Genomic DNA, 12,071 nt, shown 5'->3' with positions numbered 1-12,071 from the left:
AGAAAAAATAAATGGAGGGAGAGAGGGGGGGAGGGAAATAATCAATTGAGGATTGTGTCAAAAAAACAGACAGAAAGAATTCTAAAACAAAATTATGACTTTTAAAAAAATTCCATTGCATTCAACCACATGTTAGTCATTGATAACCTTGTTAAAATTTATTTTAAAGGTATAGTTGAGCAAAAAATTGCAATGCATTGAAGAAAGAGTGGAAAAGGAGAGAAATAGGCACTATAAATAGATAACTATTTTAAGAGTTTTCTAAAAGTGAATGTAAAATAGACATTCAGGCATTTCATTTTATATCAAGATTGTATAACAGTCACATATTTGTACTCTCTAGTTCAAGCTCACTTCTTCATTTTGTGCTGACTAGTTTAAGGCAGAGGCTTCTGCAGTTGGTGGTGCTGCCTGCAGATTACAATGTCAAGGTTGGACACAGCTCTTTTTCAAACCTTACTCATCATCAGGAAGTGGAGGCCATTTTAGAAATACAGTTCTTTAGAGAATGCGTGACTTGGGAAATCTTTCTTTCAGTGATCTTATACTCTACTAGTGAAAATGCTATAGAATATATATATGTAGAGGATCTACCTAATACATACACACAAACCCAAACAGACAGCCAAAATGAGGAGACAAATAAGAGAATTCTCCAGAAGAAATAAATGAAGCAGAGATAAGACATTTATCTGAAACAGAGTTGAGAGTAATGATGGTAAAGATGTTTAACATCATAAAAAAAGATATAATAACTATGAAAAAAGAAAATTCGGAAATAAAGAATGACATAACACAAATAAAGAACACATTGGAAGGAACACACAGTAGATTAGGGGAAGCTGAGGATTGAATCACTGAAATAGAAGATGGGGTTGAAAAAATCAGTCAATCAGAGAACCAAAAAATAATAATAATAATAATAATTAAAAAGCAGGAGGATAGCTTAAGGGAACTGAAACTTAACAATATTGGAATAGCAGGTGTGCCCGAAGAGGCAAAAAAGGAGAAAGGGATAGAGAACACCTTTGAAGAAATAATGGCAGAAATCTCCTTAACCTGGTAAAGAAAAAATTAATACAAGTTCAGGAGGCACAGAGAATTCCAACAAGAAGAAACTAAACAGGCCCATGCCCAGACACATCATAATTGAAATCCCAAAAATTAAAGACAAAGAGATAATATTAAAGGCAGCAAGAGAAAAGAAACTGTTATCTACCAAGGAGCTTCAATAAGGCTGACATGTGATTTCTCATCAGAAACTCTACAGGCCAGAAGCGAATGGCATGAAGTACTCAAGGTAATGAAAAGCAAGGATCTGAGACCAAGATTACTATATCCAGCAAGGCTATCATTCAAAATAGACTGTCAAATAAAGAGCTTCCCAGACCAAAAAAAAAAAAAAAAAAAAGGGATAACGGAGTTTATCAGCATCAAGCCAACATTACAAGAAATGCTAAAGGGACTGCTGTAATGAGAAGAAACAGAGAGAGAAACCTAAGCATGCAGAATTAAAATGGCAATAAATAAGTACCTATCAATAATAACCCTAAATGTAAATGGATTAGATGCTCTAATCAAAAGGCATAAGGTAGCTGAATGGATACAAAAACATGACGCAACCATATGCTGTCTATGAGACCCACCTCAGAACAAAACACACACACACAGAATGAGAGTGAAGGGATGGAAAAAAATTTTTTATGCAAAGGGAAAAGAAAAAAAAGCTGGAATGGCAATACTCATATCCAACAAAATAGAGTTTAAAATGAAGGGCATTATAAGAGAAAACAAAGGTCACTACATAATACTAAAGGAATTGATCAAAAAAGTGGATATAATCCTGGTAAACTAATATGCACCCAATATAGGAGCACCTAAATACATTAAAAAAACTTCTAGAGGACTTTAGTGGAAAGATCGACAACAATACAGTCATTGTAGGTGACTTTAACTACTTCTGACTTCACTGGATAGATCTTCCAGACAAAAACTTAACAAGGAAACAGTGACTCTAAAGGACACACTGAATCAGATGAATTTCATTGACATTTATAGAATATTTCATGCCAAAGCAGCAGAATATACATTCTTCTCAAGTGCACATGGATCATTCACAAAGATAGACTACATGTTAGGACACTAAAGAAGTCTACAAGTTCAAGAAGATTGAAATTATATCAAGCATCTTCTCAGATCACAGTGGAGTGAAATTAGAAATCAATTATAGTAATGCCCCCCCCCCAAACACACACACACACACACACACACACACACACACACACACACAAACAACATTCAAACACAGGGAGGCTAAATAGCATGTTATTAAACAATGAATTGGTTACTAAGAGATCAAGAAAGAAATTAAAAACTTCCTGGAAACAAATGAAAATGAACACACAAGGACCCCAAATCTCTGAGACACAGAAAAGCAGTCCTGAGAGGGAAGTTCATAGCACTAGAGGCATAACGCAAAAAAAAAACCAACAAAAAACCAAAAAAAAAAAAAAAAAAACAAAACCACAAGAAAAATCAGCAATAAACTCTTTAACCCTAAGACCTAGAAAGAGAACAACAAGAAAATCCCAGAGTAAATAGAATGAAAAAAATAATAAAGATTAGAGCAGAAATAAATAACATAGATACTAAAAATAAGAAAAAATACAAAAAGCTCAATTAAACCAAGAGTTGGTTCTCTGACAGGATAAACAAAATTGATAAACCATTAGCCAGTCTCATCAAGAAACAAAGAGAGAGGACAAAAATAAATAAAATCAGAAATGAAAGTGGAAAAGTCACCACTGACACCACAGAAATGCAAAGTATTGTAAGAAAATAGTATAAACAACTATATGCCAGTAAACTGGACAATGTGGAAGAAATGGACAAGATCCTAGAAAAATACAATCTCCCAAAACTCAGTCAGGAAGAATCAGAAAAATTGAATAGGCCAAGAACAACTGATGAAATAGAAGTAGTAATAATAATTAAAAAAAAATCCCAGCAAACAAAAGCCCAGGTTCAGACAGTTTCACAGGAGAGTTCTAACAAACATTCAAAGAAGAAATAAGCCCTAACTGGTTTGAATCAGTGGATAGAGCGTCGGCCTGTGGACTGAAAGGTCCCAGGTTCGTTTCTGGTCAAGGGCATGTACCTTGGTTGCGGGCCCATCCCCAGTAGGGGGTGTGCAGGAGGCAGCTGATCAATGTTTCTAACTCTCTATCCCTCTCCCTTCTTCTCTGTAAATAATCAATAAAAAAAGAAATAACACCTGTCCTCCTCAAACTATTTCAGAAAATCCCAGAGGAAGGAGGAATCACAATACCAGATCACAAGTTATACTACAAAGCCACCATAATCAAAATAGCTTGGTTCTGGCACAAAAACATGTATATAGATCAATCAAACAGAACCAAGAACCTAGAAATCGACCCAAGCCATTACACTCAATTAATATTTGACAAAGGAGGCAAGAGCATACATTGGAATCAAGACAGTTTCTTTAATAAATGGTGTTGGGAAAATTGGACAGATACATTCCAAAAAATGAAACTAGATCACCAACTTACACCATACACAAGTGTAAACTCAAATGGCTAAAATAATTAAATGTAAGTTGTGAAACCATAAAAATCCTAGAAGAAATCATATGCAGCAAAATCTTGTAGCAATATGATTATAGATGCATCTCCTAAGGTAATGGAAACTAAGGAGAAAGTAAACAAATGGCACTACCTCAAAATGAAAAGCTTCTGCACAGCAAAAGAAATCATCAACAAAATGATGAGAGCCCACTCTATGGCAGAACATATTTTCTAATGATACATCTGATAAAGGGTTAATATTCAAAATATATAAAGAAGTCATACAACTTAACAAAAGGAAGACTAACAATCCAATTTAAAAATGGGAAAATGACCTAAATAGACACTTCTCCAAAGTGGACATAGAGATGGCCAAGAGACATATGAAAAAATGCTCAAAGTCACTGATCATCTGACAGATGCAAATCAAAACAATAATGAGGTACCATCTCACACCTGTCAGAATGGCTATCATCAACAAATCAACAAAGGACCAGCGATGGCGAAAATGTGGAGAAAAGGGAACCCTAGTACACTGCTGGTGGGAATGCAGACTGGTGCAACCATTATGGAAAACAGTACAGAGTTTCCTCAAAAAATTAAGTATGGAACTGCCATTTGGCCCAGTGATCCCACTTCTAGGAATATATCCCAAGAAACCTGAATCATCAATCAGAAAAACTGTATGCATCCCTATGTTCATAGCAGCACAATGTACAATAGCTAAGATTTGGAAACAGCCCAAGTGCCCGTAGGTAGATGAGTAGAAAAAAGAAGCTGTGGTACACTTATAACATAGAGTACTATGAAGACAGCATGGAGGGACCTGGAGAGAATCATGCTAAGTGAAATAAGTCAGAGAAAGACAAGTATCACGTGATGCACTCATATGGTCAATCTGAGTAACAAAATAAACTGATGAAGGGAGAGGATCCAAAGACATGGAAACATGGAACAGAGTGCTTAATCTCAGAGGGAAGGCGGGGAGGGTGGGTGGACACAGACAATAGGGTGCTGAAGGCCCGGGAAGGAGGTTAGGGGTGGGGGAGCTCGAGGGGGTCAATGGGGGGAAAAGGAGACATATGCAATACTTTAAACAATAAAGAATTATTTTTCATTTATTTATTAATTATTATTATTATTTTGTTATTAAAGGTGAAACATTTTATTTTATTTTTATTATTATTTTTAATTTAAATTCTTTATTGTTTAAAGTATTACAGAAGTTTCCTTTTTCCCCCATTGACCTCTCCCCAGCTACCCCCACCCCCCAGCACATGCCCTCAACCCCCCTCCCTATCTGTGTCCATTCGTTATGCTCATATACATGCATGCAAGTCCTTTTGTTGATCTCTTAACCCTCACCCCTCACCTTCCCTCATAGGTTGGATAGTCTGTCCGATGCTTCTATGACTCTGGTTCTATTTTTGTTCATCAGTTTATGTTGTTCTCTATATTCCACAAATGAGTGAGATCATGTGATATTTATCTTTCTCTGACTGGCTTATTTCGCTTAGCATAATGCTCTCCAGTTCCATCCATGCTGTTGCAAATGGTAAGAATTCCTTCTATTTTACAGCAGGGTAGTAATCCATTGTGTGGATGTGCCACACTTTCTAATCCACTCATCTGCTGATGGGCATTTAGGCTGTTTCCAAATCTTAACTATGGTGAATTGTGCTGCTATGAACATAAGGATGCATATGTCCTTTCTGTTTGGTGTTTCTGTTTCTTTGGGATATATTCCCAGGAGTGGGATTACTGGATCAAATGGAAGTTCCATTTTTAATTTTTTGAGGAAACACAATACTGTTTTCCACAGTGGCTGTGCCAGTCTGCATTCCCACCAGCAGTGCAAGAAGATTCCATTTTCTCCGCATCCTGGCCAGCACTTGTTTGTTGATTTGTTGATGATAGCCATTCTGACAGGTGTGAGATGGTAGCTCATTGTTGTTTTGATTTGCATCTATCAGATTATTACTGACTGAGCATGATTTCATATGTCTCTTGGCCTTCTGTATTTTTTCTTTCAAAAAGTGTCCATTTAGGTCCTTTGCCCATTTTTTTTGTTTATCTTCCTTTTGTTAATTTGTATGAGTTCCCCATAAATTTTGGAGATTAAACCCTTATTGGAGATAATATTGGCAAATATGCTCTCCCATGCAGTGAACTTTCTTGTTTTGTTGATGGTTTCGTTCACTGTGCAGAAGCTTTTTATTTTGATGTAGTCCCATTTGTTTATTTTCTCCTTAGTTTCCATTGCCCTAGGACAGTGATGGTGAACCTATGACACGCATGTCAGAGGTGACACGCGAACTCATTTTTTGGTTGATTTTTCTTTGTTAAATGGCATTTAAATATATAAAATAAATATCAAAAATATAAGTCTTTGTTTTACTATGGTTGAAAATATCAAAAAATTTCTATATGTGACACGGCACCAGAGTTAAGTTAGGGTTTTTCAAAATGCTGACACGCCGAGTTCAAAAGGTTCGCCATCACTGCCCTAGGAGCTGTATCGGTAAATATATTGTTAGGGCAAATGTCTGCTATTTTGCTGCCTATAGCCTCTTTTAGGATTTTTATGGTTTCCTGTCTTACGTTTAAGTCCTTTATTCATTTTGAGTTTATTTTTGTATATGGTGTAAATTGGTGGCCTAGTTTCTTTTCTTTTTTCTTTTTCTTTTGCATGTATCTGTCCAATTTCCCCAAAACCACTTATTTAAGAGACTGTCTTGACTGCACTGTATGCTCTTGCCTCCTTTGTCAAATATTAATTGGCTTGGGTCGATCTCTGGGTTCTCTGTACTGTACCATTGGTCTATATGTCTGTTCTTGTGTCAGTACCAAGCAGTTTTGAGAATCATTGTAGTATAGCTTGATATCTTGTATTGTAATCCCTCCAACTTTGTTCTTCTTTCTCAAGATTGCTGCAGCTATTTGGGGTCTTTTTATATTCCAGATGACTTTTTGGAAAGTTTGCTCTAAGTCTTTGAAGTATGCCGTTTGTATTTTAATGGGGATTGCATTCAATCTATAGTAAATGAATTTCACGAAATCTAAATGTTTTTTGTTTTGTTTTGTTACTTTGTGAGGCCTAGCCATAGTTTCTGGAAAATTGCCTAGAGTTAACATGTCCTATGTTGTCTTCTGTCACTACCCTGCTTTCTTCCAGCCTGTGGGAAATCAGCTGCTTCACTGTTTTCCATAGAAGATGTCTTGCACCAAGAATTTTATGATTGTATTACTTTTCTAAAAATAATGACCTTTTTCTACCACTTTTTATTCAATCTACTCTCCTTTTCTCTTCATAGACTCCCTGACTCTCTGGTGGTAAAAGCCTACTTTTTCAATTGACTTGAGACAAGACTAGAAGTTTTTGAAATATCTCCCACAACTGTGCATTTCATCTTTCTAAGAGAGGAGGTTGTGCAAACTACTAAGAGTATAACAACTTCTCTATCTTGTTGCATTTGTGTGCATTCTTCTCTAGAAAAGATTGTTCATAGAATTTATGACAAGTGCCTTTCTTGCAGCCAGATGTTGACCTTATTTAAAATGCAGTCCAGATTTATGCTTAAATTTGTCTCTTTCAATTAAATATGCACATTAAATACTTAGGTTCAAAGTCACAAGCCTGCCTAAATTTTCTTCTTTCTTTTACAACTTAAATTATTTAAAGAATTAATGAAGTAATTTCAAGTTCTTTCAACAGTTCCAAGTTGTAGATTGAGGTATGTATTGTCCTTCATATGGCTTGCATTACAGTTTAATATTACCTAATGACAATGGGAAACAAAAATGTACCCAGTTGTTTAGTTTGTAGACTATAACTTGATTCTAGCTTTAGAGATGGATGGCTATTAGAGTACTATTTTATTTTTAAAAGGTAAATCCCAATATTTTAGACAAATTCATACTGATGAGTCCAAACTCAAATAGCATATTTCTTCACATGTGACCTAAAGTAATTTTATATCCCATTCATAATGCATTCAAGACTTGAGTTGTATTATATTAGTTTAGATTTCCATTTATTTCAGAAGATACTGTATTTATCTCTAATCCTTTGTATAGTATGGTTACAAATTGGTTATGTTATGTAAGTTAGGACTAAATAGAAATAGATTTCATTGCCAGAATCAGAATTAAGAAAGTAAATTGTTATTAGTGAAGCCATCAATACAGAAAAGCAAATTATATTATCTGTTTTATTTTTCAACTGCTTTTGGAAAAAGAAGGGACTCAAAGATCCTTTGAATGGCAATATTAAAAAAAAACACATTAGGCTTCTAATGAGTAAAGATAAAAGAATAGAAGACTTTTTTAATGAGCTTTTCCCCCCCTTTAATACTGAGCCAACCAGCAATGTCAAAACCATGAAATCCTCTAGTCAGTTTTACAGTGTACTGAGAGGTTATTTATTCTATCAGTAGTTTTATGATAAGAATGACTGTAAATGGAGGTGAGACATAGGGGATGCCCAAGAGCCTGGGAAAACAGATTTACAGCAACCAGTGTTCTGACCAGAATTTTACATAAAATCAAAGTTTTAGAGCATATTAAACTAACCTATGGAGCTTTAAAAAGTCTTGGTATCCATATTGCACCTAGATCAATTAAATCAGAATTTCTGGGGATGAGAACCAAGTGTGACTATATATCTGTGTGTGTGTGTGGCGGGGGGTAACATTCATTAATAAAATCATATAGGTTTTAGGTGTACTATTCTATAGCACATCATCTGTATATTATATTGTGTTCATCACCCCAAGTCAAGTCTCCTTCCATTACCATTACCATTTATCCCCCCATATCCTCTTCTAACCCCCCACCCGGCTCCATTCCTCTCTGGTAACCACCCTGCTATTGTCTGTGTCTATAAGGTTTCTTTTCTTCTTCTTCTTCTTCTTGTTGCTTAATCCCTTCATCTTTTTCATCCAGCCCTGCAATTCCACTCCTCTCTGACACTGTAGGTCTGTTCTCTATCTAAATCTCTTTCCATTTTGTTTGTTAGTTTATTTTGTTCATTAAATTCCACATATGAGTGAATACATATATATATATATATTCACCTGAAGATCTTTTTCCATTGATTTTTAGCGAGAGTAGAAGGGAGGGGGGAGAGAGAGAGAGAGAGAGAGAGAGAGAGAAACATCAGTGTGAAAGAGACATATGGATTGTTTGCCTCCCATATGCTCCTTGACCTGGGCTGGGAATCAAGTCTGCAACCACAATTAAGGCACGTGCCCTTGACCAGAATCAAACCTATGACCCTTCAGTTGGCAGGCTGGCGCTCTATCCACTGAGCCAAACCAGCTAGGGCAAGTGGGATATATTCTTAAATTTCCCAGATAATTCTAATATGGGGTTCAGGTTATGAATCATGGATTTAGGTAATGAGGTAAAGAAATGTTGTAATAGGCATCAGTGAGAGACAAATTTGATACCATGCCTATTATTTGCTTACTTGAGCAGCTTTTGTTTTTTATTTATTAGATTGACCCAGTCCTTAAAGAATAATGACCCAATGTTTACAGGTAAGATCAGTGAGATTTATTAGAATTATTTTATTATAGCGAGAAAAAGCTGGCATGTCATAATGACTAGCCAAATTAAAAACTGGGCAGGAGGAGATACTTTAGGAATAAGCAGAATTAGTCAATATATAAAAGTTAGAGGCCACTGCACCTCCTTGTATCTAGGTATTTGTTTTCCTTTAAATTTTGCTCTCATTTTGAATATAAAATACATAATTCTAAAAATTAATCTTTTTTATAGTTATTTAAATATAAAATAAATAATTTAATTGAAAATGATGCAAATACCAGTTTTTCTAAATTAGCATAATCTCTTCAAGACTTGTTCTTTTAATTAAAAGGTTATAATCAAGAGTTTGAGCCAGATTTGCTTATTTCAGCATTTCTTTTTTTAATTATATATATATAATTTATATATATATAATTATATATATATATTTACTGATTTCAGAGAGGAAGAGGGAGGGAGAAAGAGATAGAAACATCAATGATGAGAAAGAATCATTGATCAGCTGCCTCCTGCATGTTACGTACTGGAGATTGCGCAACCCAGGCGTGTACCCTGACTGGGAATCAAACCATGACCTCCTGGTACATAGATTGACACATCCACGGAACCATGTCGGCTGGGCAATTTCAGCATTTCTTGAATTGTGTTTATAGTTCACAGGAATCAGAATAACATTAATTATCTATTAGAAGTGAACATTCATGATTCCTGCCTCACATATACAGAACAATTTTCTCTGAGTGAGAGCTTTTGGAGCATATATTTTATTCACAAGCTTCTCAGGAGATTTGGGTGCACATTAAATTTTTAAAATCATTGTTTTACTTCCCTCTGTAAAACTCAGGATTTATAAATGTTTACATGCCATAGTAGACCAGGAGGGGGCAGCAGAAAGCTGGGAGGAAATTAAAGACTTGAGGGACCTGGGAAGTCCTCTACAATTTGGGACAACATATATACAAGAAAGTGGATTGTGGGGGAGCACAGGAGACTTGGTTGGAAAGTTTGTAAGGAGGAAATTCCGACCTAGGGGAGTTGACTGAAGGCAGAAACCCCTGTTTTATCAGAACCACCTAGGGGAGTTGGCTAAAGGCAACTGCCCCTAATTGTTCCTTGACCTTTCCAAACTGGTCTGCGTATGTGCAGACCATTGGGTATTTGCTGGAATCTTTATGTTTAATCTTTAGATACCCTTGCTTAAAGGACACTGCAGATGCATGTGTCCTCCCAAGAATGCTTACCCTACTGATTGTATCTAAAAGTGCTATTACAATAAAAGCTTGAAGAGGCAGGTGAATGAGGCTATTTGGTTTCTCTAGCCAGGCAGTCCCTCAGGCCTCTCTTTCACAGAAATCCTGTGTCAGAGTAATCATTCAAGTGTGGCTCAGGGTCTGCTGGTCAGCCCCAGCGGTGGATGAGAATTTTTAATTCCAACTAAGAAGTAAATCTATTGGTCTATTTTTTAGGCGCCTTAAAAAACCTTGAGGACGTTGGAGGAGTCAAGTCAAAATGGAGAGGAAGGTATATATATACACACATCATAAGCAGAACAAACTGTTTATCTGTTTTAAAAAAATAAGTTTTAATTTTTACTTTCTCTTACTCCTTTTATTAATGCTCTTCCTTTCTTTGTGTAGACCTGAGTTTTTGACTCATTGTTTTCCTTCTTTCTAAAGAATTAACATTTCTTGCAAGGCAGGTTCACTGGCCACAAATTTCCTGAATTTTTCTTTGTCTGAGAAAATCTTTATTTTTCCTTTAGTTTTGAAGGATAATTTCCAAGGGTACAGAATTCTAGGCTGATGGTGTGTTTGTTGTTGTTGCTTTTCTCAACATTTTAAATATATTACTCTACTCTTTTTTGCTTGTGTGGTTTCTGAGAATAAGTCAGCTATAACTTTTATCTTTGCTCCTTTATCAGTAAGCTATAACTTCACTCTGACTTCTTTCAGAAATTTTTTTTCTTTGTCTTTGAGTTTATGTAATTTAAAACTGATATGACTAGGTATAATGTTCTTCACATTTATCTGACTTGGTATTATTTGAGCTTTCTAGATCTATGGTTTAATGTCTGATATTAACTTGAGAAAGTCTCAGTTATTATTGTTTCAAATACGTTTTCTGCTCCTTTCTCTTTTGCATCTTCTGGTATTATCTTTATACTTATGTTAGATCTTTGTAGCTTTTCCACAGTCCTTGAATATTCTGTTCTATTTTTTTTTTGGTGGGGGTGGGGGTGGGGGGGAGGCCTTTCTCTTTGCTTTTAAGTTTTGAAGATTTCTATTGATATATTTTCAAGTTCAGAAATTCTATCCTCAGCTATGTCCAGTCTACTAGAAGGTCCATTAAAGGCATTCTTCTTTTCTATTACAGTTTTTTTTTTAATCTTCCACATTTTTTTTCTTAAAATTTCTTTCCCTCTGCTTACATTGCACATACATTGTTGCATGCTGTATACTTTATCCAATAGAAACCATAGCATATTAATTACTAGAGGCCCAGTGTACGAATTTGTGCACCAGTGGAGTCCCTTGTCCTGGCCTGTGGGATCAGGCTGAAACTGGCTCTCTGACATCCCCCGAGGGGTCCCAGATTGTGAGAGGGTGCAGGCCAAGCCGAGGGACCCCACCAGTGCATGATTAGGGGGGGGAGGGATGCGGGAGGTTGACAGACAGGGAGGGACCGTGGAAGGGCTCCAGGGCGTATCCGTCCCATCTAGCTCAGTCCTAATCAGCTGGACCCTAGCAGAAAGCTCACCTACTGGTTGGAGCATCTTACCCCTGGTGGTCAGTGCATATCATACCAAGTGGTTGAGCAGCCTTAGCATTTCATTAGCATAATAAGTTTTGATTGGTTGAACAAACTACCGGACGACCAGACACTTAGTATATTAGGCTTTTATTATATAGGACTAGGGACCCAGTGCACGAATTC

The sequence above is a fragment of the Myotis daubentonii genome, chromosome 1 (assembly GCF_963259705.1).
Source record: "Myotis daubentonii chromosome 1, mMyoDau2.1, whole genome shotgun sequence".
NCBI classification, from domain to species: domain Eukaryota; kingdom Metazoa; phylum Chordata; class Mammalia; order Chiroptera; family Vespertilionidae; genus Myotis; species Myotis daubentonii.
Note: the sequence above shows the minus strand (reverse complement) of the source record.